The sequence below is a fragment of the Zophobas morio genome, unplaced genomic scaffold, assembly GCF_036711695.1.
Source record: "Zophobas morio isolate AGI-343-1 ecotype UQ-CSIRO unplaced genomic scaffold, CSIRO_AGI_Zmor_V1 ptg001073l, whole genome shotgun sequence".
Lineage (NCBI taxonomy): Eukaryota > Metazoa > Arthropoda > Insecta > Coleoptera > Tenebrionidae > Zophobas > Zophobas morio.
In genome coordinates, this window is record NW_026973173.1 from 64,592 (window position 1) to 70,695 (window position 6,104).

The following is a 6,104-nucleotide window of genomic DNA, read 5'->3' on the forward strand; positions in this document are numbered from 1 at the left end:
GGCATAATAAATTTTTAATATTACTATACAAATTGGAAGTTTTATAAATAAATCTTTTAAACTTTTTCTTTTATAATATAAATTTTATTACCTTAGTACATAAACTTATAATAAAATTATAGATATATCCTTTACGTTTAAATAAAAAAAAAAATCTAAAAAAAACTTTTACTTGATTTATAAATAGGGGCATATTTTTTAGACATTTCAACTTTTTTTTTAACTTTTTATTTTATAATATTAAGTTTTATATTTAATATTGAATAAAAGTTAAAATAAAATTATATAAAAAACATTAAGTTTTTACTTTACAATAATAAAATAATTCGGGATTTTTATTCTATTAATTTAGGTCTTCGTTTCCTCTATTTAATATATAATATATATTTAAGTAAGACTAGAGATTCTCAATAGTTATTTATAAATAAAAAAGTTACCGTCTTAATTATAAAAATATATTTTATTTTTATTGACAATAAGAGAAGGACTCTTTTGTGTATTTCAAAGAAATAGTTTAGAGAATTAAAAAGATAATCTGAGGAGGACATTGTAGGACGCAAACGTTAAAAGAAAGTATTGAAGAATACAATAATACTTCAATTAAATATATAAATAATATATTTTTTGGAAGTGAATAAAAAATATTAAGTGAAGATATAACAAACACTAAAAGTTTTATATGGTAAATAACTAAAGATTACTATAAATTTATAAAATGGTTTTAAAAATGTACTAATAATTAAAGCGTTTATTTAATTTTAGCTATTGATAATAAAAGTTAACAAGTTTCTAAATTAATCTAAATAAGAGGTTTAGAATTTATTAATAAAACACTATTGTTTTTATCCTTTTTCGTTTTACTTTGGTAGAACAAGATTTTAGTATTTCTAGAATGTTCGTTAGTTTTGTTCTACCAAAGTGGAACTTTCTTCTTCCTTTAATGCATCATACAGATTTCCTTAGCTATCGTCATGTAAGTCTTATAGTTCTCCTTCAGATGTGTTTAGTGTCATACTGCAGTAGGCTGACAATTATCAGGCCCTTTTGAGGGGGTCGCATTCTCCTTCCTGTACGAGACCTTCCTCTAGTGATGTAAGCTTTATATTTCGCTCTACTAGTGTAACGGGTCTTCTCTTTTATTTTCTTACAAGAAAGGCCTTTTGTTTTAATAAAGAGTGTCAATAAAGCAAAAAATGATTGTATTAGAAGAATTTACTTGTATCAAGATACTTTCATTCCAGGTCTATCGAACAGTAGTCTAACTCTCTTGCTAACTTTTGTGGCCGCCTTGGGTTTACTCAGCTTGCTTTAAGGTTTTCCTTAATTAACGAAGCTTGCAAAATGAGCAAAGATATAAACAAGTCTTACCTGTCTTTTATACTATCCTTATCTTTATTCTTACTACTTACTAATGTACTAGGCTGGGTTCCTTTTGTCTATAGTCCGACTTTTCAATTAATTGTGACTTTAGGGACCTCTTTCTCTGTTTGGTTGAGCGTGGTAATCTTAGATTTCAGGCGCCAAGGGTTGGATTCTTGGCTAATTTTATTCCAGCCTCGACTCTTATGGTACTAGCTTGGTTAATGATCCGAAAGAGGTCATTAGTTATACTGCAAAGGGAATAAGCCTTCGTTTAAGATTATGCGGTAACGTTACTATCTGTCATCTCTTCCAAACCATTGTTTCATACTTTGTCAGAAGTTTGTATGAACATCCCAATCTTGTACTGACTCTAAGTTCGAGAATGTCAATGCTCCTGTTAGTATGTCTGTTTTATCTAGGATTTGGTATCAGAATGCGGGATAATGTTTTTACGGCTCTGACCTATTATTTATATTGCAGAAATTCGAACAGCCATTAACTTGAAACCCTAGTTTTATTTTTAAATAACTACTTAACCCTAGTAGTGACAACTGTGATCGAATGTAACCTAGTTACACAGCAGCGCCTCTAACTTTTGAGCAAACCATGCCCCATGTTTTAGAGGAGATGCTAGCTGACGATATGGGGTTAAAATAGCGTAGCTATGTCAAACCTTTGTCAACAGCTGTATTTAACGAAGGTCTGAGCAAAATTTTGTTATCTTAGTCTTCTGCACTCACTAGTTATAAAATTATTTTATAGTTCTATTTATAGGCCTAAACTCGTTGGAGATAACTAAGTAATAAAAGTTTGAAGACTTGGTGGACGGGTCCGTCATCCTGGCTTAGATAAAAGGCTCGTATTGACTTTTACTCTTGACTACTAGAAATCTATGAGTTTACTCTAAATTGTCTATATGAAAAAAAAAAAAATTGGAGGTTTAAACATCTTTGTATACTTTTATTAGATTAGTGACCCGACCCCTTCGTGCTCTCTTTTAGCCTAATAAATCGTAAAAAGACAAATAGTATTAGCTACTATACAGATTTTTATCACGCTAACAACGTCCCTCATTAATAGGCGAACATAAATAAAATAGTTTCCTTTTTTGGGCTTAGCGCTAGGCCATTTGTTTGCTAACACTAAGGACTATAAAAATGTACCTTGTTGGATACGAGTTCACGCCTAACTACTACATTAACGCTATCGTGTACGTTTCCTTGAGTCAGTGGACACTAAAAAGATATTTATGGCACTGCTTCTGAGAAGGAACCTCGCTTCTTTCTTGACTTACTAACTGTGCGGACGCATTTCAATAATCTTGGACACTGTAATAACCTTGATTGCATTGACTACCAATGCTTTAGTGACGAATTTTGGTCGGCTAGAATGCTATGGTCTTGTTTAATCCTCTGTCAATCCTGTGCAAATCCTTTGTCGTCCCTTAGGTCTGGCCTAAGAAAATTAACCAAGTTTGGGTACTGATACTATTTTGACCTGGAGGAATCATTTAGACGAATAAAGGACTCGAAAAACACGTTATAAACACGTTATAAGAGAATGGGAATTCAGATTCCTTCTAGTTACCTTCGCGTGGGCAACCTGGCCATTGTTTTAGTCACAGTGAGGTAAGCAATCAGTTCAGCCGTCCTTTGAAGATCCTGATTAGGCAACAGTGTAGGCCGACATATGAGTGGCAGGTTCATGTCGATTTCTGGCATTTGGTCATTAGCTATATCTCGCAGCTTTAGTAATAGTTCGTTACACTCTTTGACAGAGCGAGGTTTGCTTTATGTCCCTAGGCTGTCATCGTAAAGCGCAGAAAAAGATCGTGCCTTTGTAGACGCGCCTGCCGGGTACGTTATTCCTGGCGGTCTCAGGTAGGTAGAAATATTGAACGAGGGCAAGAGGTTGCCATCCGGAGATGGACTAGCGCATCGGTGCAGACTCATCTAGTATCGGTTCATGTCACCTTCTACTATCGAAAAGGCTTCCTATGATCTTTGGCTGATGTAGCCATCGAATGACCTATGGAACAACAAAACCTTTAGGTCATGATTATGATCCCTTCCTGTTACAAGCTCTGAAATGAGGTTCGGACGCTTCTGAAGGCTATAAGTAATGTCTGCAAGATTACTTGATAATCTACAGGTCGAAAGATCTGCTTTTAAAATTTGCAAAAACTACACAGCAGCTTAAGCCCAGAAGCAAGTGCTGAATTCCCCGTGGCATGCGGATCGGGCACATCGTCTCGAGCTAAAGTTAGCTAAGAGCTTGGTGAGGTTCAGGTCTTCACTGATGACTTTTGTTGTTTCAAATCTGTTCCAGTGGGTCAAGTAACCTTGAGCTTGAGCAGAAAAGAGCTTGCGCGAGGTGTACTAGAGTTGCATTCGGATTCTATTGGTTCTTACCGAAGCCAAAGATGAGCTGGCTGTTGAGTGAATTAAATGAAATGACTGGTAGCCAACCCTAACCGTAGAGAGACCTAAAAAAATTCCTGTTATCTTATGTGGCAACCCGTCATTGTACCTTAGTAAGTACAATAGGTTAATGTTACTTGTTTCCGGAAAAAAATTAACAACTCTATGAGCACTTGGATTGTTAAAATAGTATTATTAGCCAGTAAAATTATTAAAACAGTTATCTACACCCTAGAGACGTTCATCTATATTAGTTTATATTAACTGTTCTTGACCCCAAAGTTTGTCTTCTTCAGTTCTGTGGATACTAAAGACTGCATTTAAGCTTGGAAGTGTAAAAAACAATTTGTTTATTTGTCCGAGTAAGTGATAAAATTAGCAACACTTCGGTGTGTCAAACTAGCTTCTTTCTTAAATTTGTTGTTATAAATAAAATAGTAATTATATTTAGAAACAAGTTACAAATGATATGACGTAAATTAAAAAAATTACTTCCCCCCGCTTCTTACCCTTAGAAAAAAGGCATTGACAACTCGAATTAAAAACCCTGTATTTCTAATTTTTTAAATTCTTTTAAAACAAAATTATTCTTAAACAAAACAAATAAAGTTTAAACTTCGGCTTTTACCATAATTTTTTTTTATTTAATCCTTTATTTCTTTCTCTTTATTAACTTTTAAAGTAATAAAAGTTTGGATCGTTATTAACAATATACTATTCGCTACCGGACGCCAAGAGGTAAGGTTATCAATTTTTGCTTTTAAAAATTTATTTTTGGTTTATTTGTTAAATTGTTTACTTGCATGTATAACATTTATTAAAACCAACATGGAGATGTAGCTATTTATAGGAAGAAGAAATCCTATATATCATTTTAAAAATTTTTACTTTATTTTGATTATTATAGTATTAGTTAACTATATATGGATTTTATTTTAACTTCAATTTATATAAATAATAGTAAAAAAATATATTAATCCTCTAGAATTCGGCAAGATGTTTAGCTTCTCATGTTTTGCCCTGTGTTTCACAATTATTAGGCGCCTCAATGCAGTATCCTTACTAAATGATGAAAAGACTGGTATAATAATAAAGTGATTTTTAAAACTTTACCAATATTTTTATTTAGGTAACTTAGAATCTTTGAGACCAAGTAATGGATATTACACACTCGGTGAACCTATTCAAGCAACATTTAATAGACCTGTTGATTGTAAAGTTAGTTATCATGCAGTGCTGACAATCCCTAGTGTGAGAAAATCATATCGATATTATAATAATTATAATTCACTTGACCAAAGCTATCGGCAAGTATATAACAATTTGAGTTCGGAATGCAACCAAAATTACATCTCTTTCAAAATAAATTTTGCCATGAATTACCCTGTAATTCTAAATTTTATAAGATTATATAACCTATAAATATGTTTAAATATAGGAACTTATGGGGAAGAAAGCAAAAATGAGTTTATGTAACGTCCAAATAAAAGGAAAAGAAGAGAGTGAGAAGTGTATCAAGTGGGACTTTAAATTTATCTCTGTGGATATAAAAAACATACAATCTAAAGTTATGATGAATATTCAATCTAATAATAGCGAACAAATTGAAAAAGGAATAATTTTGGAACTAAGAGATAATACCGGGTGTCCTTCTGATTTAATATCATTAGACAAAGTTGAAAAGTTGGAAGGAAAATTGGGTAGTAGGAGAGATATAATAGTTACTTTTAAAATTAAGGCTAACGGAATCTACGAACCCTGGAAGTGTCTTCAACAGCTTAATAAAGTGTTTACAGGGGTTTCATTGCCAAGTGTGCGAAGAAGAAGAGATGAAACTCCCGCTGTACGCATGTATAGAAGGGGCTTCTGGGATTCAAGTTAACACAGTTAACATTGCAATAGGGATCTCGAACTAATTATAGACTATATATATATATATAGCTAAAAAAATATTAAAAAAAAGCCTGAGCTTTTTAAGCGATGTGGGTACATAACCTTATTTTATACATAAAATCAGAAAATAGCAAGTTTTTTAATACTTTTACTAATTTGTAATTAGGGCGCAAGACCTGGGAGGAGAACGGAGAAAAAGGTAAACAGTAACTAACAACAAAGCGCAAACGTTAAAATTTTATTTGGAAAAATTTACCACCTACCTTGAAAGTTACTAATATTTTTATATACTAATTTAGTTAAAGCCCTTGCGGCTGAAGTTGCTAAGAAGGGGGTGGAGGCAGGTCGGATACACAAACATCCCATTTTAATATATTTAGCATATTAGAGTTAGCATACAAGCCGTAATAATGTATAATTATAGGAAAA

The 6,104-nt window shown here is 32.5% G+C and overlaps 1 long non-coding RNA gene across 6 annotated transcripts; it reads left to right on the forward strand.

The window, feature by feature from the left end:
* Positions 1–610: 610 nt before the first annotated feature.
* LOC135122296 (uncharacterized) lies at positions 611–2,236 on the forward strand. Of its 6 annotated transcripts, none has more exons than XR_010279322.1 (8): positions 611–682; positions 998–1,092; positions 1,242–1,361; positions 1,421–1,500; positions 1,555–1,646; positions 1,702–1,787; positions 1,843–2,062; positions 2,125–2,236. It is a non-coding gene; the product is annotated as an uncharacterized LOC135122296 (long non-coding RNA). The 6 variants fall into 6 exon arrangements; XR_010279323.1 differs by lacking the exon at positions 611–682 and adding an exon at positions 884–973 and having other exon boundaries at positions 1,024–1,092; XR_010279321.1 differs by lacking the exon at positions 611–682 and having other exon boundaries at positions 884–1,092; positions 1,699–1,787.
* Positions 2,237–6,104: the final 3,868 nt, after the last annotated feature.